The sequence below is a fragment of the Dreissena polymorpha genome, chromosome 1 (assembly GCF_020536995.1).
Source record: "Dreissena polymorpha isolate Duluth1 chromosome 1, UMN_Dpol_1.0, whole genome shotgun sequence".
Lineage (NCBI taxonomy): Eukaryota > Metazoa > Mollusca > Bivalvia > Myida > Dreissenidae > Dreissena > Dreissena polymorpha.
In genome coordinates this window covers 106,774,025-106,800,811 of record NC_068355.1, presented here as the reverse complement: position 1 = coordinate 106,800,811, position 26,787 = coordinate 106,774,025, and the positions used below count along the sequence as shown (strand labels likewise).

Genomic DNA, 26,787 nt, shown 5'->3' with positions numbered 1-26,787 from the left:
CCACCACTTGGTGTAAATATATATACCATTATACATGCCATACGTCCCGGATCATCCGGGACAGTCCCGGAAATGCATACCCTGTCCCGCAGTCCCGGAAATTGGTCAAATGTCCCGGATTTCAGTAAAACATGTATGTTCCTCATCTTAGCATGCAAATCTGTACTTGCCACTGATATTGCGTTATCTCCAAAACAATGACTGTCCGATTAGGCAAAAACGCGACGTGTCAAAATCGATCAATTAACGGGGGGGCCTATTATCTTGTTGATTGTCTCGTAATCACAGTCAAACAAAAGGGGTTAATTCGCTGTGAATTGGCTTGCTCAAATTTGATGGCTGTGTAGTTTTAACGGATTGCGCGATGCACATTCATGAATAAATCCAGTTTCACCCGGATTTTCGCGATGTCAGATTCATTCACACTCATATTGCGATAAACAACACGCCTTTACGCTCAGCGCATACAATGTGAGTTTAAACAGTTTGACGTCATAGCTTACACCGCGCGCGCCACCCATGACAACGTCTGAATTCATCACCCGTGTTACACGCAGTCCACGTTTTAAGTGTATACAGTGACTGAAAATTAAATCAGCACTGAACTATCTCATGTTTATATACATGTGCTCTTTTCAAACACACAAAACACGTGGCTTGTATCTAGTAACGGATGTAGAAATGTTTAATTTGTCAATTGTTTAAAGTAACAATCACGCTCAAAAATATCGAATATTTCGTTAAATAAAGCTAACCCATAAAAAATCTATGTTCCTTTTAGCAAAATGCAAGATTTCAACGTTAGATGTTGTCTGGTAGAATTGATTTAACGAGATACAAAATGCTCGTTTTTATTTTTTTGTGGCCACAAATAATTCCATTTATATCTCCCGTGAAATATCCGAACATTTACGGGCGAACACGAGATTGGATACGGTAAGCGTCGGAAGCATGACATAGCTCTCATGAATAATCAGTCTGTGAAATCAAAATGAATTCTGGGTAACTGGAACTTAGCGAATGCGAAAATGGCTTGTATAAATTATGCAAATGAACGCAACCCGAATGAATCCGATTCCTGACTCGAAAGCGAAAGTATATTACATCATGGAACGATATTTTGATATTTAAAGATGCTTAAAACTTGCCAAATGCTTGTAATATAACGTTTTTACATCAATGTTACTTGTTTTTAGGGTCTTCCTATTGTAATTAACCATCGTATGGTACTACTTGTTGTCGAATGTTTTTATATAGCATAATACAGTAGCCGTATGTATTGGTGAGCGTGATAGTGACTTTAAGCAATTTACGATGTTAATCATACTTTATTCTTCTTGTTTAAATAACGTTTTTTTGTGCATTGATCGTAAATGAATGTTAAATTTGTTTATTCCAGGTAATTTACATAAGTAATTTAACTAATTGGATATCGCGAAAAAATGCGTACCAAAAATACATGTATGACTTCATATATCACTATTTGTATAAATGTCCCGGAAAGTCCCGTAAAATTTAGCACAATGTCCCGGAATCAGTCTGAAATTGATGGCATGTATGTATACCATGGTTCTATAGTCAATCAACGACTGTCTCACATTGTTCACTTAAATACAGTTAATGTGTAAAAATGTTTATACAGTTTATTTAGAACCCTCATAAAACAAATATTTCAAATTGTTTGCTTTGGAGGTGGATACTAATTTGTATTCATAAATATTGATTTGCAATGTCAAGTCAAGAAATAAACCACATTTTGTGAATAATATATGAATAATTAAACAACTAGCTTACTTGAGCAGAGTGGCATTTCAACAAAAGTTTTCAGCAAACAGAGTAAACAAACACTTCAAAGGTTTTTAACAACTGTAAAAATGTAACATGTCCAGTAAAATTATGAAAATAATGAAGATCTTTTAAAGCAAGCATTTTAAGGTGCATTAAATTTTAGTACATCTGTATATAATGTACATTATGTACATGTAAGTGATTTTAAACATATTTAACCTTTTGAGGACTTTTACAAGTATAACAATAAGATTTCATTATTCTCTATACATTTATGGTACCTAAAACCGTGTTTTAATTAGAGCGCAAAGTGCTTACTGTTGTCTGTCAAAACCCAAATGGAAAGCTTGCATGTTGCAAAAGACCATGCGCTAACTAAATAAAGACTTGCAACTCAGTACATGTAGTATTTTATAATGTAAATGTAACATGAGAATTAATGCACACACAGGGAAAGTATTGCTCCATTTAAACTATAGAAAAAATACGTCAATTTACGTTCAATACATGGCAGAAGATGTATTTTTAAAGAGCCAAAAAGCACCAGACTATGTTGTTTGACAAATACGTTTGTAAAACATATAACTGAGTCGGAGGCGGGGGGGGGGGGGGGGGGGGGGAGAGGAGGAGGCGTAGAGGTGTTACCATTTACTGTCAAAACATTAAAGCGAATAAAGTAAAAATAATTAAAATAAAGCATTTACATAATTATGCTTTTACAGGTATACTCATACATAGAACTCACTAGCTTATGATGTGGTTCGTCATCACAATTAATGCTGAATTTGGCTACATTATTTTCTTTATTTTTCCTAAGCACCAACCTAGAACTTACAGACAAAATTTTGAAATACCGATACCCGATTACATAAAAATAAAATGCTTTTAATATGTTTCTAACATTTTGCAACAAATTCTAAATGTATAAATATTACTAGAAAAAATGGAAATGCATCATGGTTTAGCCTTTTATGTTTAGTAGTTTTTTTTCAAAATGCCGTTATTTTTTATATTTATGTATATATCAATGGCTCTGTAAGTTATTTGAACACTTAGCAAATTATTAATGACTTAAACACAAATCAGTTGCACTGCTAGTGAATGGACAATAACATATATAATTCAGGCTATGGTCTGGGTCGTTAAAAAATGAAAGCTTCAAAAATGTTATGCGTGCTTGGCCGTATCCAATTCATTCCCCCATTTTCTAGTAAATTACGAGAGACTTAATGTGTTGGTACAAAAATGATTGTGTAAACTTACTTACAATACTGATATCTAACCCCAGTAATTTACTCTTTACTACACAGACTAGTAATAGACATCATTTTAAAAGGCAAATAGAATAACAAGGGACAAAATTGTCACAAAACCAGGTTTTCATTGTGAAAAAAAATCTGATAAAGGGAGAAAACTCAAACTGAACTTTTGAATTGAACAAACAAAATTAACCCCCTTTGTAAGATTGTTTTTTTTTTAAATCTATTTTTAGTCGTGGCGACCTTGACATTGGAGATATTGACGTGATTCTTTCGTGCCACACACCGTCCCATGATGGTGAACAAATGTGCCAAATGATTTTAAAATCTCACAATGAATGACAAAGTTATGGCCAGGACAAGCTAATTTATGGCCATTTTTGACCTTTGAACTCAAAGTGTGACCTTGACCTTGGAGATATCGACGTAATTATTTCGCGCGACACACTGTCCAATGATGGTGAACAAATGTGCCAAATGATTTTAAAATCTGACAATGAACGACATAGTTATGGCCCGGACAAGCTTGTTCTGCCCGCCCGCCAGCCCGCCCGCCAGCCCGCCCGCATTCGCCAATCTAATAACCAGTTTTTTCCTTCGGAAAACCTGGTTAAAAATCAATAGGGGTCATCTGCCAGTCATGATCAATGTACCTATGAAGTTTCATGATCCTAGGCATAAGCGTTCTTGAGTTATCATCCGGAAACCATTTTACTATTTCGGGTCACTGTGACCTTGACCTTTGACCTAGTGAACTGAAAATCAATAGGGGTCATCTGCCAGTCATGATCAAACTACCTATCAAGTTTCATGATCCTAGGCATAAGCGTTTTTAAGTTATCATCCGGAAACCATTTTACTATTTCGGGTCACTGTGACCTTGACCTTTGACCGTGTGACCTGTAAATCAATAGGGGTCATCTGCGAGCAATGATCAATCTACCTATCAAGTTTCATGATCCTAGGCATAAGCGTTCTTGAGTTATCATCTGGAAACCATTTTAATATTTCGGGTCACCGTGACCTTGACCTTTGACCTAGTGACCTCAAAATCATTAGGGGTCATCAGCGAGTCATGGTCAATCTACCTATCAAGTTTCATGATCCTAGGCATAAGCGTTCTTGAGTTATCATCCGGAAAACATTTTACTATTTCGGGTCACCGTGACCTTGACCTTTGACCTAGTGACCTGAAAATCAATAGGGGTCATCTGCGAGTCATGATCAATCTACCTATCAAGTTTCATGATCCTAGGCATAAGCGTTCTTGAATTATCATCCGGAAACCATTTTACTATTTCGGGTCAGTGACCTTGACCTTTGACCTAGTGACCTCAAAATCAATAGGGGTCATCTGCGAGTCATGATCAATGTACCTATGAAGTTTCATGATCCTAGGCCTAAGCGTTCTTGAGTTATCATCCGGAAACCACCTGGTGGACGGACCGACAGACCGACCGACCGACCGACATGTGCAAAGCAATATACCCCCTTTTCTTCGAAGGGGGGCATAATAATATTAATATTGTTTGCTAACATCATTTAGCATATAATAATAATATCTTCACAATAAAACATAATATGCTATGGGTTTTGTGCAAGGGGGATGATAATTAGTATTGATTTCACAAACAACAGCTTGGTATTTCTAAGTTATTGTAATTGGTACCTGGACAAACAGCACCTAAACAATCAGCACCCTGTGTTTATTTGCATTCCTGGACAATCAGCACCTTGAAAATTTGTCAACCAGGTCAATTTTTCAATTGAAACCAGATTTAATGGTAAACCGAGACAATCGGCTCCCGATTAAAGGCAATTGATAAAGCCCGTCAGCACCTTGTTAGATCATGAGTCTACAGGTTTGGATGAAAATACGATTAAATAAGGAATTTTATGGGTTTTAAAAAGAACAGCAATTCTTCCTATAATGTACATATTAATTAAGGTTGTGTGTTTGGTTCTTGATCATAATCCATTAGTGCTATCTTTAACAGCACATATCCTTGAGCCGAGAGATGTATGAACAACAACAGGAAAGACACACTTAGCAACTCCTGTAATGATAGCCAGCTGGTAGTTTTAACAGACATACAATGTAGTTTAATCATTGTGTACATATACAATGTAAGGGGCAATGACTGGCAGGCTATTGAATGTTTGTAAGTGTGACTTACCAGTGCATGACAACCATTTCAGCAAGTCAGCAGGTCTTGAACTTCACACTTGGCATCTCTAACATCTTCTACAAATACAAACATGAGCACAATCACTTTCATACAATGACACAAAAGGGCTGTGATGGCCCTAAAGTGAGTTACATGTACACCTAATTATAGTAGAAGACTTGACCTGGTGCCTTAAATGCTGACACAAGATAAACCACCCCAGGAAACCCGATACCTTGCGGGTCGTGTAATACCATACGGGACAGTGCTGTGCATTTTGGCATGAAGTTACATAGGGTAAGTAAATTGGAAAAATTAATTTTTTTAAAGTCCAATTTGAAACAACTGTGTATTAACATTGATAACAAAGGTATTGGCCTACATGTAGAAAAATCCTGACAAATTTTCTTAAAAAATGATTGAAATGTGGCTCCCTGAAGTAGAAGATCGGGTAAAACGGGCCATGTTCAGGCATTTAGGGGAGAAAAAACTGCTTTAATTTGCAAGCCACTACAATTATTAAAGTATGTATACAAACTTTCACATGTCTGTCATAACCTCTCAGCAGGGTTTCTCCAGAAAACTATTTATTGTGGAGAAATTTGCGTTTTTAATGACCATGTTGGGAAAACATTGATACCATCTGGGGAAGACCAGGAAACCATATGTGGGCAGTGACTTTATAATTCTTTTTCAGCCATTTTGTTGCAATTTCTTTGCTTTGTAGAGGCCTACAGAAAGTGTATGTGGGCACATATGCATTCAATTGTACTTTTAATGCCTTATATATGATCAATAGTGCCTCTTCAACATTTTCGAGTTTTATTTCTTTTTACCCACACTATTTTGGAAAATATAAAGACTTGACTGCTTTGTCGCATACATTAATTGGTTAGGTACATAAAAATGATGTCTTAATAAGTTTATATGGGGTTTTTATGTACAATATTTATGTGGCGTGTTCTGAGATTTTAGATGCTAATTCTGCAAGTGTCATAATGAGAAAAACTCATTTGAAATGAAGTCGCTAAACTTGCGCTTAATTTTGTTTAGATTGCCTTAAGTTTTCTGTGATTTTACTGTTAAGCGTATTTAAGAAACATTAAAATCGGCACAGACTGGCCTTGGAAAGAATTGTCTATCAAACAAAATAATAGTTGATTTTGACCTTTTAATTTCAATGAGCTGACTTGTTACTCCCCTTTTAACGAATTTGGCCATTGCTAGTTTATAGCCGCAAACAAGACTTCAACACATGACGTTGATACCGATTGTATTCATTTAACCACACAAAGTACAGTTGATTAAAAGAATAACACTTACCTTGTTCACAGACAAGTTTAATCAATGTTTAGATTCTTGAAGGATATTTGCTGGAAAACTTAACAGATAAGTTATTAAATGATTAAACTTTTAGTCATTTGTTAAACATAATGTTTTTGTTATTTTAAGTGTTTAAATTTTAACGTAATTCCCTATGTGTTCGATAACTGGTTCGTCCACCATATTGTCAATAATAACCGCAAGGGGAATTAGACAGTATAGATAGATAGATATCTGACCTTCTTGAGAAGAAGTTTGATAAGTTATTAATACCACACCGCCAGAAAACACTAAGTATGTTTGCTAAATGCATGTGATATATTAAAAGGATGAAATGCAACACTGTGCAAAAGCAACTTTTCCTGTCTATCTCACTTGCAGATGTAATAATGCAAGTTGCCAACCAAATTGGAACAAATAAAAGCTCATATTACAGCTAGTTGCTGTAACAAATTTACCATCACAAGCAGTCTTTGATTTTGTGCAATGACAATGACGCGCGAAAGTTATGCTGGCATATGTACTGTCTACAACGTAAATTAACACACTTTGCATCAGAGTTGCTTAAAATAACCATAGAACTGGTATAACTGACTGTGTGGCAAAGTGAAAAATTTGGATGCTGCATCTGCTAATTGATTTCAACATAGGTGTAATAATTGACCATTTGAGACGGCATAGAAAATCGGCGTGTTTGTCGCACGTCTTCGGTAAAGATGGCACATGAAATAATTAAATCCGGATTTGAGCCGTCCAGGGTCGACATGAGCAGTAACTGACGAAACATCTTTTTTTTTTTTAAACATCTTCGCTACCTTCCGAAAACCGTACCATTCTACGAACGTTGCTATAGTTGTCCGCCAACTATAAATTATCTATTAGCAAAGTAAAGCATTGCAATATCATACTTAAAACAATATGTCAACCAAACTATATATTAATTGCGTATTTGCTAGGTTACTTATTACTGGCTTTCATTTTCTGCAGACAAACAAAACACATATTTTATTTCATTCGCAAATGACGTATCTCTACCTGTTTTCGGACAGTCGTTTTCGGATACGGTATGGTTCGTTGATTTTAATTTATTTCCAAGGTCTTTATAACATTTTTTATAGAATGACGAATACACATGAGGTGTTATGGATGGTCTGATTGATAAAATTTTGCATTGTACTCACAAGAAATTGCACATAGAAAGAAAATAAAGAATAACAATAAGCAAGGGCTCGAGGGGCTCTGCCCTCTATTCCCTTCATCCTACGGTCTCTGAATCTCTGCTTAATTTTCCGTATTTCGAATTTGGGACAATTGACACCCCTGATATATATTACATGTATGTCACTACAAGTGCGAGTGTTTTTTTCATATCGATTTCACTATGCTCACAATGTTGGTTACAATGTATGTTTGCATTATCTCTTTTATTGACTGGAATATAAGAAATAAATGTTTAGAGATTTGTAAATTTGTTGCTTTTTATATATTATATCTCAGTAATTTGCTTAAAGTACAAGAGATCATTGACTCTCCTGCGTTATTATTATGACTCATACAAATTTGATTTTGACTCTTGAAAATTTGGTCCCAAGAGTCACTGACTCTTGAGATTTAAGGTCTAAGGAAAGCCCTGAGCCATATAAGGAAAAATGCCCCGCCCCCGTGGTGGCCATGTTTTTCAACCAACCGGCGTCATTTATTAACTCGTCCAAGATGTTATCGGGATAAATCTTCTGACCAAAATTCATGAAGATAGGACAGTAAATGTGGCGTCTAGAGTGTTAACAAGATTTGACTATAGCCATATAAGGAAAAATTTCCCGCCCCTTGGCAGTCATGTTTTTCAAGCAAAGGTTACCATTTTTTAACTCATCCAAGATATCATTGGGACAAATCTTCTGAGCAAGTTTCATGAAGATCGGAAAACTAATGTGGCCTCTAGAGTGTTAACAAGGTTTTACTATAGCCATATATGGAAAAATGCCACGCCCCTAATTGCCATGTTTTTAAAGCAACCAAAACCATTTTCGAACTCATCCAAGATATCATTGGGACAAATCTTCTGAGCAAGTTTCATGATGATCAGAAAATAAATGTGACCTCGTAGAGTGTTAACAAGGTTTTACTATAGCCATATTAGGAAAAATGCCCCGCCCCCGTGGTGGCCATGTTTTTCAACCAACTGGCATCATTTTCGAACACGTCCAAGATACTATTGGGATTAATCTTCTTACAGAGTTTCATGAAGATCGAACTATAAATGTGGCCTCTAGAGTGTTAACAAGATTTTACTATAGCCATATATAGCCATATTAGGAAAAATGCGCCACCTCTTGGCAGCAATGTTTTTCAAGCAAAGGTTACCATGTTCAAACTCGTCCAAGATATCATTGGGACAAATCATCTGACCAAGTTTCATGAAGATCGGAAAATAAATGCGGCCCCTAGAGTGTTAACAAGATTTTACTATAGCCATACAGTACACTCCACACGTTTTCCCCAAAAAACGCGCTCCCTCCGCGTTTTTTTTTCTGCTAGCGAGTGTTCACGCGTCGTTGGAAGAGCGAGGTGAACTCGATAAAACGCTCGGCGTTACGCCGCGTTCGCTAATTCCCGCGGCGTGTATTACTTTAGGCTAGTCGGTAAATGCAGACACTTTCCGTTCTTATCAGTGATCGCCGCGCAACGCCGCGTTAGCAGTGTGCTACTGGGCATGCCAAAAAATAAAAACTTTGTTATAATAAATTGTTTAAATACTGTAGTACATGTATAAAAAAGATAATTGTATAGAAAATTAATACGTATAAAAATTATGTTTTTTAATTCACAGGTACGTCTACAATATGAATTAGTCTAATATAATACATTTGACAAATTAATATTTAAATCATAACAGAATATAAACATAATCATAATGAGAATAATAATTAGTAATCCGAAACACACTACGATTTTTAATTGTTAACACGACGTTTACAAATGCTTCCAATATACAGTAATCATGTATATATTTCCCGACAAAAGCGCACGAAAATTATGCTGCAATGTACAAGGTCAAGGTACAATGTATACTCCTGCAAAGCGTGCGTGTATTGATTTTTTTTATACAAACTTTGTAGCGCAGAGAACATTAAATTTTGTTGATTTCGGTAAAAAGTTTCTTTGGTATTTATTAACGAAATTATATCACGAATAAGTTGATATTTCCTCTAAAATAATTTCAAATCGAACACGCCGAATCTTTATCGTTACGGTATTTTAGTAGAGTAATTATTTTAACACTAATTGTACTGTAAACTGAATAAAGAAGACATCTGGGCGGAACTGGAATTTAAGTGTTTGACGTTATGAAAACACGCAAAGCTTGTCTACTGACCAATTGTGTAGACTGCTGTCTGCGGTGTTTTGACAAAAGGGATTAACATGTGTGAATGTCACTCTGCCGATTTGGTCCATAATTACTGGTAAACATTGTTTAGAATGTCGACGCAACAAGAATACAACTGTGAATATTAAATGCAATTATCAAGTCAATAGTTACCACCTTTTAGCAATCAATGGAATAACCTACAAACAAAGAGAAAATCAATGCATTAGCGAGCAGAGAATTGACTTTGTTCCGACAATTAAAACCATTCCTTATGCATTCGTTGAACGTGTTCACTTGAGTAAGTTATGCCTTTAGACAGGAAGCGGCTTTTCTTTGATTACGTCAAACTGTCAATTCACACAGATTTGCGAGATTTTTAGGGTCCTTGGTCATTTGTATACATGTTCAGTATAGAAAATCACCTGCTAACATGAAAACTTGGGATTAAATTATCAAAGAAAAACAATGTTGCAAACTGTGTTTATATTAATTGGTAAGTATTAGTTAAAAGACGACGTTTTGTGTGTCGTAAATCAACAAGTTTTCTATACAACAACAACTACTTCTACAACCACGTCGGGATCGATCTATCTTGGTTGTTTTTTTTTAAATTGTAAATATTATACTACATGTACATGTATGTACTTGTAATAAATGTAATTTTATTTGAAAATCAGGAAGTCAAACAAAATTAAGTTGATCGTTATCTCGTAAAACGCGGAGTTTCCCCCGCGTTGCCAACGCCGAGGGCCGCCACGTCGGCTTATCAGTTTTGCCGATCGTTAACCGCCGCGTCCAAAATCATGCAAACGCCGCGTATAGCAGGATTTTCTTTTTCTCCCTCCAGGTCGAAACCCGCAGAGTATGGAGGGAAATTGGGGAAAACGCGTGGAGTGTACTGTACATAGCCATATAAGGAAAAATGCCCCGCCCCTTGGCAACCTTGTTTTACAAGCAAAGGTTACCATTTTTTAACTCATCCAAGATATCATTGGGACAAATCTTCTGAGCAAGTTTCATGAAGATAGGAAAATTAATGTGGCCTCTAGAGTGTTAACACGGCTCTACTATAGCCATTTTAGGAACAATAGTGCCAAACTGTCACAAGATACGCCCGTTTGAAGGTTTTGGACAACTTGATTACTTTACCATGACCCATATTTGAACTTGACCTACATATCATCTAGACACAACTTCTGACCAAATTTGGTGAAGATCAGATGAAAACTACTTCAATAAGAAAGCGGACACCATGCTAAATGCTTGAAATGCACTAAGTGACCTCGCGATCTAGTTTTTGACCCGGCATGACCCATATTTGAACTTGACCTACATATTGTCTAGACACAACTTCTGACCCAATTTGGTGAAGATCAGATGAAAACTACTTCAATTAGAGAGCAGACACCATGCTAAATGCTTGAAATGCACTTAGTGACCCTGTGACCTAGTTTTTGACCCTGCATGACCCATATTCAAACTTGACCTAGATATTGTCTAGATACACTTCTGATCAAGTATGGTGATTATCGTATGAAAACTAGTTCTATACAGAGCGGACACCATGCTAAATGCTTGAAATGCACTTAGTGACCCCGTGACCTAGTTTTTGATCCGGCATGACCCATATTCAAACTTGACCTAGATATTGTCCAGATACAACTTCTGACCAAGTTTGGTGAAGATCGGATAAAAATTACTTCCATTAGAGAGCGGACACCATGCTAAATGCTTGAAATGCACTAAGTGACCCTGTGACCTAGTTTTTGACCCAGCATAAACCATATTCGAACTTGACCTAGATATTGTATAGATAAAACTTCTGACCAAGTTTTGTGAAGATCAGGATAAAAACTATTTGAATTAGAGAGCGGACACTGCTGTGGACGCCGCCCGCCCACCGCCAAGGTGAAACTATAATACGTCCCGCTTTTTTAAAACGGGCGTATAAAAATGCCCTGCCCCCTGGCAGCCATGTTTTTCAACCAACTGGCATCATTTTCGTACTCTTCCAGGATATTATTGGGATGAATCTTCTGACCAAGTTTCATGAAGATCAGACAATAAATGTGGCCTCTAGAGTGTTAACAAGATTTTACTATAGCCATATAACGAAAAATGCCCCGCCCCATGGCAGCCATGTTTTTCAAGCAAACGTAATCATCTCGAACTAATCCAAGATATCAATGAGACCAATCTTCTGACCAAATTTCATGAAGATTGGACAATAAATGTGGCCTCTATAGTGTTAACAAGGTTTTACTATATATAGCCATATAAGGAAAATGCCCCGCCCCCTGGCAGCCATGTTTTAAAACCAAGCGGCATCATTTTTTAACTCTTCCAAGATATTATTGGGATGAATCTTCTGACCAAGTTTCATGAAGATTGGACAATAAATGTGGCCTCTAGAGTGTTAACAAGATTTTACTAAAGCCATATATATAGCCATATAAGGAAAAATGCCCCGCCCCTTGGCAGCCATGTTTTTCAAGCAAAGGTTACCATTTTCGAACTCATCCAAGATATCATTGGGACAAATCTTCTGAGCAAGTTTCATGATGATCGGAATTAAATGTGACCTCTAGAGTGTTAACAAGGTTTTACTATAGCCATATAAGGAAAAATGCCCCGCCCCCGTGGTGGCCATGTTTTTCAACCATTCGACATCATTTTTGAACTCGTCCAAGATATTATTGGGATAAATCTTCTGACCAAGTTTCATGAAGATCAGACAATAAATGTGGTCTCTAAAGTGTTAACAAGATTTTACTATAGCCATACATAGCCATTTAAGGAAAAATGCCCCGCCCCTTGGCAGCCATGTTTTTCAAGCAAACGTAACCATTTTCGAACTCATCCAAGATATCATTGAGACCAATCTTCTGACCAAATTTCATGAAGATTGGACAATAAATGTGGCCTCTAGAGAGTTAACAAGTCAAATGTTGACGCCTCACAACGCACGACGGACGACGGACAAAAAGGCGATCACAAAAGCTCACAATAAGCACGGTGTGCTCAGGTGAGCTAAAAATATTAAGAACTTGTAAAGTTATCACAGGATCCAGAAAAGTGTGACAGACTCACGGACTGACGGTCTCATGGACTGACGGACACACAGAGTGCAAACCATAAGTCCCCTCCCGTAAAACAGGTCGCGGACAATAAATACTGTGTTACCAGTATCTCTTAAGTTGTTTAAATTTGCAAATTAGGGACATATATTAATGTGTTTTTTTTTGTACAGCTTAAATATCTACCGTGTAATGGCAAAAAAACATGTAAAAAATATGTCTCACTATATATATATAATATGTCTATAAAATCAAGATCAACAACCTCATACATCATAACATACACAATTCCTTTTACCATTGATACCGTATATGTCCTGATTGACGCGCACTGCACGTGTTTTTTCAAGACCCCTACGCATTAAATTCAAACCACTATTACCTATTCCTCATATTTGAACAGTGTAACATTTTCATTTCCTGCCGCTCACAAAATTGTTAAATCCAATCGCAATGTCCAATTTTAGGCAAATCGTCCGTGGATCCCATTTTATTTTTCATTGACTTAAATATTTCCCCATTAAGAGACGCTCACCATTAAATCCAGTTTGACCCGGTATTTTACGCCTTCACTGTGTCTAGTTGATAAGTATTTATAGCGTGACGAACAATACACTCGAACGCTCAATACCATACAGTTGGCATCATCGGCATAAAGCGCATGTGCCACCCATGACAACGTCCCTCACTGCTGCCTTGCACCCGAGTTACATGCAGTCCTCGAGGAATATACATCAACAACAAATATATGGATGTGGAAACACACTATGATAGCGCTGGCCATGAAACAAATATTTGTTTGTCTCTAATGAAAGAAAAATAAAACGCCCGTTTATATCTATAATATTTTCATTACCTGTTGCTCACAACATTGTTTAATCCAATCGTATGACATAGTCTGCTGCAGACCCATTACATCGCAATGTCCAATTTTACACAAATCGTCACCTGTACTAACGACAATAATAATTATTTTTGTTGGTTTGTAACCTACGTAGTATACTCCCACGGTAGCATATTTACGGAAAATCATTGATACATGTATTCGTTGTTTCAATGCTTAGGGCCGAGTAATTTCGGCGAATCGGAACTCAACTTGCGTAAAAAACTTGCTCAATTAACCGTTTAACTCCACCTCTGTTCTCTGCAAAAGATTCGAAGGCGGAGCTATGCAAATGCTATAATTAAATTGGACGATTGCCATTGAGGAACAAACACGCAATTGGTTCGGCATGTTGATTGCTAGATAAAGGAAGCCAATTTTGTCGGCGAAAAATTTGGCGCTTTATTGCTTCAGACAGGAAGCAGCTTCCCTTTGATGACGTCAAACTATCAATTTACACAGCGTGCAAATTTTTGGAAGACTTTACCCGACTCTTTGTTTACAATTCCAGTAAAAAACACTTGCTAACATATAACTTTGGATTAAATTATCAAAATAAAGCAAATGCGAAGCTGAGAAATATGATTAAATTAATTAGCGTCAGTTCAAATAAGACGTTTTGCGTTGTAAATCAAAGAGTTTTCATGAAAACAAAAACTTAAACAAACAATACCGCAACGACGCGGGGATCGATATACCTCGATTCTTTTCATGAACGATCTCATAAGTCGAAGAGCAAACAAATAATTTGTGTAAGAGTATTTTATCTTATATAAGATTTAAACAACAGGGCATCGCATGCAAAGTGGTGCGCATCGAATTACGGAAATGATGCACACTTTTTCGTGTTAATTAGAAAAGAGCGCACTGCACACCTTTATCCCGATCTCAGCAAATTACGGTGTCACCGTGTTGCAAACAAAATGGCCGCAGAAAAGATTATTTTCAGATGCTATGTGTCACTCTTTAATGGATTATGGGCTACATAAATCTTATCTTATGGTTCCGATAAATTCCGATCAACCCCAGATAAGACGGCCTGCGCGTCTATTAGGGCATGAGCGTCAATAAGGACATATATGGTATCTATGTAGTGTTTTTCCCACGAGGGCAAAGGGGCGTGGCGCATTACTTTCAAAAAGGGCATTTTAGCGCGCAGTTTAGGCAAAAAAGGGCGAAACGTTCCCGGAATACACGAATTACGGGGAAACATGTAATCGCATCAGAAGCAGTTGTGGAAAAAAATTATCATATAAACAAGCACATTTATTGGTAATAGATGTATTTAACTTACTATGATTTATATTAATATATTTACCTTGCAATGTACATTTAAGTTCCATGCTGTTTCAATAAACTGTACAGCACAACAAACATAATAAAGGAATATATGAATATGAATCTGATTATACACAGATCCACTAACATATAAATGAAACCATGTTTGTCTTATCCCATTTTCTAACAATAATCTTGACAGATGTTTAAGATAACATTGCGAGTAAATTGATCGCTAACAATATGCAAACACTCGTTTCCGTGACATACATCCACCGAGTAGATTACAAATAAATAAATAATGTTGTTGCTATCTAAAACATTTTTATGCATCACTGATTATCACAGACATTTCATCAATTCCTTCTTAATGTATAATCTCCATTGTTAATTCGATCGTTTACGACGTTATTTGCCATTTTTGCCGAGTCACAATTTAATTCTGTATAGTCCACAATGTTGATAAAATGTCAAATGTAAGCGACAGGTGCGCATAGCAAAGTTAAATCGTATATGCGATTCGCATTTTGTTAAATTAGTATACGTCTTATTTTAATAATTAGATCTAATTATCTTAAAGACAAAAACAATAAAGAATAAATTTGTATGTGATTTCAAATGTAATTATGCGTAAAAATATATGTTTTGATATAACTGAATAATGCATGCAATGCACAATTGCCACGAGAATAACATCGAGTTTCTCATCAAAAGTCTCCGAAGTAATGATTTGATGATTTATCGTGGAGGAGTACACATTGCCGACTGAATAGTGCGCTTGGTACAACATAGCAGTATTATCGATTGATACTGACACGGGGTTATTCACGCATGACTAATTCACAGCTTTTGAGCAGTCAACTACCTATAAATCGAGCACTGTTATAGATTAAATCTACTCAATTAATGTAGTTGATTAGACGTTGACGTCTCTCGAGTAAATCAAGCACAGTCGGAGCGTCACAGACAATCAAGGAAGCTGATTTTGCTGACCAAGAAAGGCAATAAAGATGTAATCGATAAGGGCGCGTGGCGAAATTTGCGTTTGAAAAAAAGGGCGCGTGGCGAAATTTGCCTTTGAAAAGAGCAGAGTGGTGATCCGGGAAGGCGGCGTGGCTTTTCGCCACGCTAAAATGGCCTGGGAAAAACACTACTATGTACAGTACAGCCAACGTGGAACAAATATATTTCGCGATCCGCGGCGTCAAGGCGCAACGAGTCGTTGCCGAGTCGGCCGTTGAAGCCACGTCAGTATACGGTGGCATGTCGCCTTTCGCCACGATGCTTTGCATCTGTCCGCCAAGGCAAGAAGCAAACCGCAACATGACGCAGAGTTGATGCGCATCATAAAATAAAAATCTTTTAAAAATGATACGCGAGTCAATAAATTTAAAAAGAACAATTATAATAATATATCTTAAATCATTTTTAATTTAATGTATCTATTACTGCATACTTACTATTTTTCATGTCGCTACTCATTACCCGATAGTCCCGTATGTTCAAGTTTAAAAGCAAATTCTGGTAAATATTTACGATAAAAGTTCTCATGAATTTCAAGAAATACAAACATACACAATTTTTCTTAAGTGTCAAATACATTTTGGCATTTGGTTCTATTTAAAGATGTGATGAAATAACGTCCAATCGGGGAGTTTTTTTCCACTGAACACACGTAAATCGTCTGACGTGATGTTCATGTTTTTATACAACACAAAATACACCCACACTTTCCATACGACGTTCTACATGTCTGCATAATTTTCACGTGCTTTTCATAGAGACAAAGGATAAAGCAAGGTTTATTCGATGCTACAATTTAATTGTTAATGTTGCGTTAGCATAAAAATTCAGATGCGTGTTTTGGATTACAAATTAAACTAGAGCTTTGTCACAGACGTGAGGAATACCCCCACATGCTGCATTGACACATATTTTGCATTGTTGTCTTCACAAAAAACAGCGGACACTATGCTCAATTTTTAAAACGCACTAAGTGACCCCTTGACCTAGTTTTTGACCCAGAAAGGCCCATGTTCTAACTTGGCCTTAAGATCATCTCCATAAAACTTCTGAACAAGTTTGGTGAAGATCGGATGTAAACTACTTGAATTAGAGAGTGGACACCATGCTGAATGTTAAACAAGAGGGCCAAGATGGCCCTAGTTCGCTCACCTTCGAAGAGTGTGTTCATTGAATTTTTTCCAAATGTATTGGACTGTTTGTAAAACATGCATGCCTGCATATGGGCTGTCAGTTGTAATGGCAGCCATCGTGTGAATATGAATATATTAGTCATTGCTGACTTTGACTTTTGACCTTGGTTTCTTGAGTTGTCATCTCGATACCATTTTACAGTGTTGAGTCATTGTTTTTAAGACGTTTGACCTAGTGACTTGAACATTATGTTGGTCATCTGCCAGTCATGATCAATGTAACTATGAAGATCATGAATCTAGGCATAAGCATAGTCAGTAAATATCAAGAAACAATTATATTGTTTTGAGTCAATGTGATGTGGATCTTTGATGTAGTGATTTGAAATTCAACAGGGGTATTTTTATAATCATGATCAATGCACCTATTAAGTCTTTATCCTAGGCGAAAGTGTTTTTGAGTTATCATTTGAAAACCAATTTTTGTATTTTGAATCACTGTGACTGTCACCTTTGACCTAGTGACAAGAAGATCAATAGGGGTCATTGGTGAGTCATGATCAATGTAGCCAACAGTTAGCAATTTACATTTCAAACCTAAATTTGGTACATGTAGCTGTATATTTTAGAACCCTTTACCAGCAGTAGCATATATCCATTGTTAATGTCTTCTTTAAACACAGCCTGTTAACCAGAGCTCACACACCAACAAATTACAGCAAAATGTTATTTCTGATCCCATACATTAACTTCATAAACAATCAATCCAAATAAGGAAAACTGCCCAACCCACTGGCGGCCATGTTTTTCAACAGACCGGAACCACTTTTGAACTCAATCAAGATATCATTTAGACAAACATTTTAACAAAGTTACATGAAGATTGAACATAAAATTTGACTTCTTCAGTGTTTACAAGGTTTTTCTTTTTTTTTGACCTAGTGACCTAGTTTTTGACCCGGCACAACCCAGTTTCGAACTCAGCCGAGATTTTATTGGGGCAAATCTTCTGACCAAGTTTCATGAAGATGGGACAAGAAATGTGGCCTCTAGAGTGTTTACGAGCAAATGTTAATAGACGGACGGACGTACGACGGAAAAAGACCGGTCAGAAAAGCTCACCTGAGCAATCAGGTGAGCTAAAAACACACTCAGTGACCCCGTGACCTAGTTTTAGACCCGGAATGGCCCATGTTCAAACTTGTCCTAGAGATCATTTAGATAAAACTTGTGACCAAGTTTGGTACAGATTGGATGAAAACTTCTTGAATTAGAGAGTGGACAACATGGCGAGGTTTAAAACGCACTAAGATACCCCGTGACCTAGTTTCTGACCCGGTATGACCCATATTCAAACTTGACCTAGACATCATCTAGATACAACTTCTGACCAAGTTTGGTGAAGATTGGATGAAAACTACTTGAATTAGAGAGCAGACAACATTGTGATGTTTAAAACGCACTAAGTGACCCCGTGACCTTGTTTTTGATCTGGCATGACCCATATTCAAACTTGCCCTAGACATTATCAAGATACAACTAATGACCAATTTTGGTGAAGATTTGATAAAAACTACTTGAATTAGAGAGCAGACAACATGGTAAGGTTTAAAACACACTAAGTGACCCCATGACCTACATTTTGACCCGGCATGGCCCATGTTCAAACTTGACCTACACATCATCTAGTTACAACTTCTGACCAAGTTTGGTGAAGATCAGATTTAATTTACTTGAAATAGAGAGCAGACACCATGCTCAATGTGTAAAACGTACTTAGTGACCCTGTGACCTAGTTTTTGATCTGGCATGGCCCATGTTCGAACTTGACCTTCAGATCATCTAGATAAAACTTCTAACCAAGTTTGGTGAAGATCAGATAAAAACTACTTGAATAAGAGAGAGGACACCATGCTGAATGTTAAACAAGAGCACCGCCTTGCGGGTGCAGACCGCTTATCTATTTTTCTTTTTAAAGGTTAAGGGACCTATCTCAATACTTCAATCACAAGGAGGAGGTGGGATGGAGAGGGGTGTATAGTGTGAGGGTGTGGTCATTTATTACATTATCTTCCAAAAATAAGAAAAAAGAATGCAAAAAAAAAATTGGGGGGGGGGGGGTTCTTGGGTGGGATGGTTGGACGGTAAAAGCAAGTAATAAAAATAAATATTTGGGGGGGGGTGGTCCGGGGGGGGGGGGGGGGGGGTTATAGTGTGAGGGTGTGGTCAATTATTAGATGATCTTTCAAAAAATAAATTAGGGGAGGGGGAATGCGGGGGGATTCCTGGGGGGGGGGGCGTGGGGGATGGTTTGGGTGGAGTCTATTGTGGTATGTCATGTAAGAGATGTTTTGTCCAAGTATCAATCAAATCTGATCATAAATAAAGAAGTAATGGCAATTTTAGCAAAATTTAATAATTTGACCTCCAGAGTCAAGGCATTCAAAGGTCAAGGTAAAAATCAACTTGCCAGGTACAGTACCCTCATGATAGCATGAAAGTATTTGAAGTTTGATTCTTTAGAAATAAAGTGGATCTAAACACAAAATCTAACCATATATTCAAAGTTACTAAGCCAAAAAAGGGCCATAATTCTGTCAAAATGACAACCAGAGTTATGCAACTTGTCCTATACTGTCTCCTCATGATAGTTTGCGAGTGTTTTAAGTATGAAAGCAATATCTATGCAGTGCCTTCCACGGGATTTTTGTCAGGCGCCCCGGGGCTGCTAGGGGTGGTTCAGGAGGGGTGTCCCCTCCCGACGTTGATTTTTTTAAAAATTTAACGTGTCAATTCACGTTCTGTGGTGCGTTATAACTCAAAGAAAAACAGCGTAAAAGACTAATTCGGTGCGCTATGACTCATCAAAAAATTCCCCCAGTCATTTAAAAAAAAATATTTTTTTTATATTGTTTAATTGTTTTAAAACATTCCCGCACAGATAGTAAAATCCCGACTCCAACGATTCCCCAATACATCCGTTTCAACCCGACTCTATTACTGTATACTTACTACTTTTCAAGTTTCTATTTATTACCCGATAATCCCGTATATTCCGTTTTTATAAATCACTGTCTGGTAAATATTTACAATAAAAGCTCTCTATTATTTCTTTAACACAAACCTTGCCATTTTTTAAGTGACTATTTATAGATTTGATGAAATATTGCCTCTGAATATGCGTCAATCCCCTGACCTGTTGTGTGCTTGTTAAAACGCTCAATACACGCACATTTTTGTATGAAAATGACGCGACGTTGTACATGCTGCATAATTTTCGCGCTCTTTTTAATTGAGAAACGGATTCTACACAAAATAAATTTGCACTGCTAATTTGAAGCAAAAATATTTAACTTTGCGGTAACATTTACATTCGGAAGTGTGTTTCGGATTAAAAACGCGTTAACATCAACTTACGGGAATGGGTTTCGGATTACAAATTTAATTATTCCCATATGAGATTTCACCAAATATTAACCGTTGCGTTATAAATTCAACGATAATTTGTGTAAACACTTTACGAGTCGAATAAATGTTTTGACGGAATTATGCATGAAATTCACTTTGTCCTCGAGGATCACGGCTGGTTGCCATCATCAGTCTTCTAACTATCGATTATCGGACGAAACATTTACAAGTGTGCGTAATTAATTCAACGAAGATTTGTAAAAGCGCATTACGTGTCGAATAAATGTCAGAAAAACGAGGTGAATCATTTCTATAAATGGACATGATGAAATATACATGTACTGGAATTAAATTGTTATCACATAATTGTAACCGGGAGTCATTTGCACAACTTACTCGCTATAAGTAATTAATTGTTTAGCACTTGCAATTAATTTCTCGTATTAATTATGAGTCATAGGTAACACTTGTTTACAGTAAAAAGGTGTGATGATGATGCCCGAAAATGTCTTAAACGTGCTGTACTTATTACCGTTTTTATATTACGTAAATGGTACAACTTCTTGCTAATCAAGCTGCGATAAACTCTTACTTCATGCCCGACGTCAATCAAAAATAATGGTCGATAGTTAACCCCGCCCTCATAAGCATAAGCAAAACCAATTGGACGATGAACTTCACAGTTTGACGACTGGAAAGTTACCAGATACATCTTTGTCAGCATTGTAATGACTGTGTAATGTGGCTAGAATAATCGATACGTTCGTCATGCTATTCTCTTATCAGTGGATTATCTATTACCCCATGTGGTGTTTATGGCGTTTATTTGTGAAAGTAGGTACCGAATGCTCTTTTAAAACAGGGAATATTGATACACTGATAGAGAAACCTTGATTTTTTTGGACAATCTCCACTTTCTTTTACTAAAAAATACACTGATCGGAAAATTTCAAGCGCCCCGGGGATTCTGATTTCGAAATTCAAGCGCCCCGGCAAGGGGCGCTTAAATGGCCTGGGGAAAACCCTGCTATGATACTTCAGGGGTAAAGTGAACACAAAACTTAACCAAATTTTCAATTTTCTAAGTATAAAAAGGGCACATAATTCTGTCAAAATGCCAGTCAGAGTTACATGACTTTGCCTGCACAGTCCCATTATGATAGTTAGTAAGTGTTGCAAGTATGAAAGCAATAGCTTTGATACTTAAGGAATAAAATGGACCTAAACACAAAACTTAACCAAATTTTCAATTTTCTAAGTATAAAAAGGGCACATAATTCTGTCAAAATGCACGCCACAGTTATCTAACTTTGCCTGCCCAGTCCCCTCATGATAGTAAGTAAGTGTACCAAGTTTGAATGCAATAGCTTTGATACTTTATGAGAAAAGTGGACCAAAACACAAAACTTAACCGGACGCTGCCGCCGACGCCAAGGTGATGACAATAGCTCTTTTTTTTTTTTCAAAAAATAGATGAGCTAAAAACGCACTAAGTGACCCCGTGACCTAGTTTCTGACCTGGCAAGGCCCATGTTCAAACTTGGCCTTAAGATCATCTAGATACAACTTCTGACCAAGTTTAATGAAGATCGGATGAAAACTACTTGAATTAGAGAGCGGACAACATGCTGAATGTTGGACTGGGCCGATTGGACTGCCCAGTCCCCTAATGATAGTAAGTAAGTGTACCAAGTTTGAATGCAATAGCTTTGATACTTTATGAGAAAAGTGGACCTAAACACAAAACTTAACCGGACGCTGACGCCGACGCCAAGGTGATGACAATAGCTCATTTTTTTTTTCCAAAAAATAGATGAGCTTAAAACACACTAAGTGACCCCGTGACCTAGTTTCTGACCTGGCAAGGCCCATGTTCCAACTGGGCCTTAAGATCATCTAGATACAACTTCTGACCAAGTTTGGTGAAGATCGGATGAAAACTACTTGAATTAGAGAGCGGACAACATGCTGAATGTTTAAAACGCACTAAGTGACCCCATGACCTAGTTTTTGACCAGGCAAGGGCCATGTTCGAACTTGGCCTTAAGATCATCTAGATACAACTTCTGACCAAGTTTGGTGAAGATCGGATGAAAACTACTTGAATTAGAGAGTGGACAACATGCTGAATGTTTAAAACGCACTAAGTGACCCCGTGACCTAGTTTTTGACCCGGCAAGGCCCATGTTCAAACTTGGCCTAGACATCATGTTGATACAACTTCTGATTAAGTTTGGTGAAGATCAGATGAAAACTACTTGAATTAGAGAGCGGACACTTAATACGGACCGACAGACAGACCGACAGACAGACCGACCGACCGACAGACAAGTTCACTCCTATATACTCCCTAAACTTTGTTTGTGGGGGTATAATAATGCTCATTTGAGAATAGAACGAAACATTTACAGTTGTGCGTAATTAATTCAACGATAATTTGTTACTGCGCATTACGTGTCGAATATATTTGAGGATGTGATATTATATAAATAGTCTATAAAGCATCATATAAAAATCTTATCCGCTTATTAAAACGTGAAAATAATAACTATGAAAGTAGCGTTAATCTAGGTTTTGACGCTGCACAAATGTACATGTAGGTGTATATCTTTGCATTCGATCCGCCGCGTACATATACGGAGGATTTAATACAGACTCTGAGTCATTGCACAGAACGATGCCGCATGCCTTGGCGATACACAGGGTGAACACACGACCTGGCCGCCGAGTACTAATTTTCTGGCCATGCCGTGAGCGAGGATAATGTTTGTTCCGCATTGGCTGTACTGTTCATGTCTTTTGTAGCTTAAGAAACTTCAGCGTACAGTTAATATAGTATTGACACATCTGTACGCTGAAGCTAACCCCGTATCGAAATTCAACCAGAGTCATAACATATTTATGTCACGCTATAAATCAAAGAAAGCTCATTTTCTTGGATACATTTCTACATATATTGGTTAATGTATATAAATTACTGCATTGGGGATTATTTTAAGGTTCAAATGTTTCAAATGCATCTTACAATATATGAAAATAACTCTCATCAGTCTGAAATTCACAATTTTGACGCCATTGTCGCTTTGTCACGTGACAAGTTTTCATTTGGATACTTCGACCTTGACATTATTTGCTGAAATTGTAAACATAACTTTCGTTTTCTGAAATCTATTATTTGTGATAAACAACTTACGTCTGGTGGATTATAAGACTGATTTCAGTGTGAATTGGGTAGTTTTAAATAATATTACTTTGAGTTTGTATTTACACTACAATTTCTTACCAAAACAAGCCAGAATAATCTAAAATACCCGGAAATGTCATTCTGAATTTGAAAACACTTGAGCACATGGTATGTTACTAAAAATAGAAAAACGTCATATGACTGTGAAATCTTGGGAGATTCGCATTTCAAGTAAGTCTGTCACATCGCTGTTTTTCTCGATACGTAAAAGCAAAATAGATAAATTTTAAATGTTTAAGATAGTATTTTGTGAAAGAATATATCAGTTAAATGTGAAAAATGTCAATCTTTCCGATCAAGTGGTTGATTTGGGCCAATAACTTCATTTAAAAGCTGTTTTGGACCAGTCTTTGTTAACTGTCAACTTTTAGGGAATTTCTGGTTGACTTTCCTAATGGGGTTGGTCCAGAACTACAAAGCCGCGCCAGCCAAAAATTATAAAAAGCGACATTTAAAGTTATGGTAACCAGAACTATGTCTTTTGTGGAGAATTGCTCAAAACGTTATCAAACCGAAAGCAGAAGATTTGACAAAGAATCTATCTTTCAGAGGTTCCCGAGTCAGTCAGTATATATATATATGGGTTGATTAGACACAAGATATATCTTGACTCTTGTGGAGGATTCTGGAGAAAGTCTGTGAATATTTTCTAATTCAGAATACTAGGCCTTGACTACCGGGCGAGTTGACTAAGTAAGTTAAAGTTGACCGGCAAGCCCTGAATTCGAGGCGTCGAAATTACATGAAAACAACGTTTAGCAGTTGGAATCCGGACGGTCAGTAAATGGGAGTTTAATTATTGTACAGTAGATTTTTCATCATTTAGCTTGTGAAAAATGTCTCATATTTGAGCTTAACGTTAAAATAAATGGCGCAATGCGCAATGATACCGTTAACGCCTATAAATAAGCATTGTCTCCTTTTAACTTAAACCATAAAACACATATAAAGACGCAAAAATTCAACTTACTACGTTATTATTATAATAATACGCGTTCACATTGGTAAACAGATAATACATAAACCAAAAAGTTCGTTAGAGTAAGTTCCCTTTCCCCGGTATGACTAGATGCCGAAAACAGTACTGTTTTCGAGAAAACAGTAAAATTTACCGAAACCGTGTTTTAATATATGAAAACATTGAATATAAAGACGAAAACGTCGCTTTTTCCTATGACTGATTTGAAAATGAATAGTAGTTTAAAGATATTTCAAAATATGTAATATAACTTTTTCATCAAATTTATTTTAATAAAAATACTCCTAAATGTGACCCCTATTGTACCAGTCCCTTTATGTACCACTTTGAGACTTTATGTACCACCTATATATTATGTAGGTGTTGTCCATTCATTCATAGCAAAATGAATGGGCATTATCACGATGTAAAGGTGGGAAATCTAACGGTTTTCGATAAATGTACTGTGTTTTTTTGCATTATGTCCTCGTAACATTTAATGCGTTCGTTCTTAAACAGGAATAAAATGCTTTTGTAAATAAGAAATAATTAATATATAACATCATTTAAATGCGTACTGGAGTAAGCATTCATTAAAATCATATTTTAACGCCACTATCACGATTTAAAGGTGAGAAATCTAACTGTTTTCGCGACCATACGGACCATATGGACCATACAGCTTAGAATATACGGTCCAGATTTGCGGAATAAAGGCCCAGATTTGCGGACCATATGGACCATATGGACCACATGTTTTTACTTCATGTAGAGAATTTAAATACACGAAATACTACAATACTTAATATGCTGTGCACACTATGATACAGTGCCCAATGGACCGATGGTCATTTTTTGACGCACACATGTTAATCTGTTGTTGAACGAAGAGTCAGAAAGTGGTGCATAATATGGGCGCTGTGGAAACAGACAAGGCAACGTCAATGTAATTCTAAAAAGATGTACGAGTTAGTTGATGAGTGTAGATTGTATGGACATGTAATATGTAAACTTGTATTTATTTGATTAAAAACTCATTTCTTAAAACGTATGTAGGACTTACTTGATCTAAACTGCTAATATTTTACCCAAAAATAGAAAATCAATGCATAAGCAAATAATATGCGGCCCATATGGGTCCCATACGGGTCCCATATGGGAGTCATTTGGGAGCTATATGGGCTTGCCCATGTGGGAATGCCGATAAGGGTCCCATATAGGTCCCAAATTATTGCGCTATCACGAAAAAGATGTAAACTTGTATTTATTTGATTAAAAACTCATTTCTTAAAACGTATGCTGGACTAACTTGATCTAAACTGCTAATATTTTACCCGAAAATAGAAAATCAATGCATAATCAAATAATATGCAGTCCATATAGGTCCCATATGGGTCCCATTTGGGCCGCCCAACAAAGCACAAAATCAGCTACCGGGCTGTTTCTGGGCAAACTCATATGGGTAAGCCCAAATGGGAGTCATTTGGGACCTTTATGGGTTAGCCCATATGGGAATGCCATTAAGGGTCCCATATAGGTCCCATATTATTGCGCTATCAGGAAAAAGATATAAACTTTTATTTATTTGATTAAAGACTAATTTCTTAAAACGTATATATGACAAACTTGATCTCAACTGCTAATATTTTACCCAAAAATATAAAATCAATGCATAAGCAAATAATATGCAGCCCATATGGGTCCCATACGGGTCCCATTTGGGCCGCCCAACAAAGGACAAAATCAGCTATCGGGCGCACATTTTTTGAAAATTCTGTTTTTGATATTGCTTTGTTTTCAATAATGTATATACTATGATTAATATGTAGTTATTTTCAAGAGATAATTTTAATTTAAATAATCGCGCAGAAAAAT

General features: G+C 36.8%; 2 protein-coding genes across 4 annotated transcripts in view; both read right to left on the bottom strand.

Moving 5' to 3' along the window:
• The window catches only part of LOC127865239 (E3 ubiquitin-protein ligase RNF185-like), a 422,044-nt gene extending 411,101 nt beyond the window's left edge, over positions 1–10,943 (bottom strand). Inside the window, exon 1 of the mRNA XM_052405272.1 lies at positions 10,930–10,943. The gene's annotated coding sequence lies outside the window, so the exon portion shown is untranslated. The remainder of the gene's footprint in view (positions 1–10,929) is intronic.
• Positions 1–25,011, bottom strand: part of LOC127865205 (protein-tyrosine sulfotransferase 1-like) — a 37,579-nt gene extending 12,568 nt beyond the window's left edge. For 2 of the 3 annotated variants that reach the window (XM_052405200.1, XM_052405198.1), the window contains exons 1-2: positions 24,925–25,011; positions 5,225–5,292 (exon numbers count right to left, since the gene is read on the bottom strand). The gene's annotated coding sequence lies outside the window, so the exon portion shown is untranslated. Of the gene's footprint in view, positions 1–4,716; positions 4,781–5,224; positions 5,293–24,924 lie in introns of all 3 variants that reach the window. The other variant, XM_052405199.1, reaches the window with a different exon arrangement.
• Positions 25,012–26,787: the final 1,776 nt, after the last annotated feature.